This window comes from Amphimedon queenslandica, unplaced genomic scaffold, assembly GCF_000090795.2.
Source record: "Amphimedon queenslandica unplaced genomic scaffold, v1.1 AMPQUscaffold_490_Cont27491, whole genome shotgun sequence".
NCBI classification, from domain to species: domain Eukaryota; kingdom Metazoa; phylum Porifera; class Demospongiae; order Haplosclerida; family Niphatidae; genus Amphimedon; species Amphimedon queenslandica.
In genome coordinates, this window is record NW_003559158.1 from 1 (window position 1) to 749 (window position 749).

A 749-nucleotide genomic window follows, 5' to 3' on the forward strand; every position below is an offset into this window, starting at 1 on the left:
TAAAAATTGATGTTAATAACAATAATTATCGCTGTTATCGTCAAGATGGTTTCTAATTATTGCGTATATACTGTTAGTATCATAAAGTATGTGTAAATACATAAATAGTCGTCTATACAAATGCAATGTAGTGACCTAGTGATATCAACAATAATAGTTCTAGCAACAACACCCATTATGTTTTTTATAATTCAAAATAATAAATAAAACTGTTGGGAGAGGATACAAATGGTGAAGAGCCATGAACGAGTCCTGAATGTGATGATTCCTTTCTGCAAGTACTGAATAGCGACTGACAGATTTTAATATGGCATGAGATGCTCATACAATACAATCAGTGAATTTACAGATAAAGAATGAGTTCTTGCATGCCTCAACTATCTATAAGAGCCAACCTATAGTTTTAAGAAGTGAAAAGATGGTCATAATCATCCACACTCCAGCTGCAAAATAACAACTGAGTGAGTGAGTTATTCCACCGTACCTTGTCCTGATGGACTGAGACTAACTCTGATGATAGACACTAGTCATGGGACTCAGCTGAATGCGCTTCTATCTTCCTAGCAAAGGAGGGGCAAGCGCCCTGGCTCCTGAAAGCAAAATTTAGAAAAACGGGAATGGCCAATGGTTGAGAATATTCCTATGATAAAATGCTATAAAAGCCAAAACAGCAACCAAAGAGCTTACAAAAGAGATAAATAGAGTATACTGAAACAAAAGGACAGCTCAAAGTGGCTCCCACAGCTAGA

General features: G+C 36.3%; 1 long non-coding RNA gene across 1 annotated transcript; it reads right to left on the bottom strand.

Moving 5' to 3' along the window:
- Positions 1-56: 56 nt before the first annotated feature.
- On the bottom strand, positions 57-525 carry LOC109593631 (uncharacterized). Its single transcript, XR_002191081.1, has 2 exons — positions 485-525; positions 57-395 (listed from the first exon to the last, which is right to left on the bottom strand). It is a non-coding gene; the product is annotated as an uncharacterized LOC109593631 (long non-coding RNA).
- Positions 526-749: the final 224 nt, after the last annotated feature.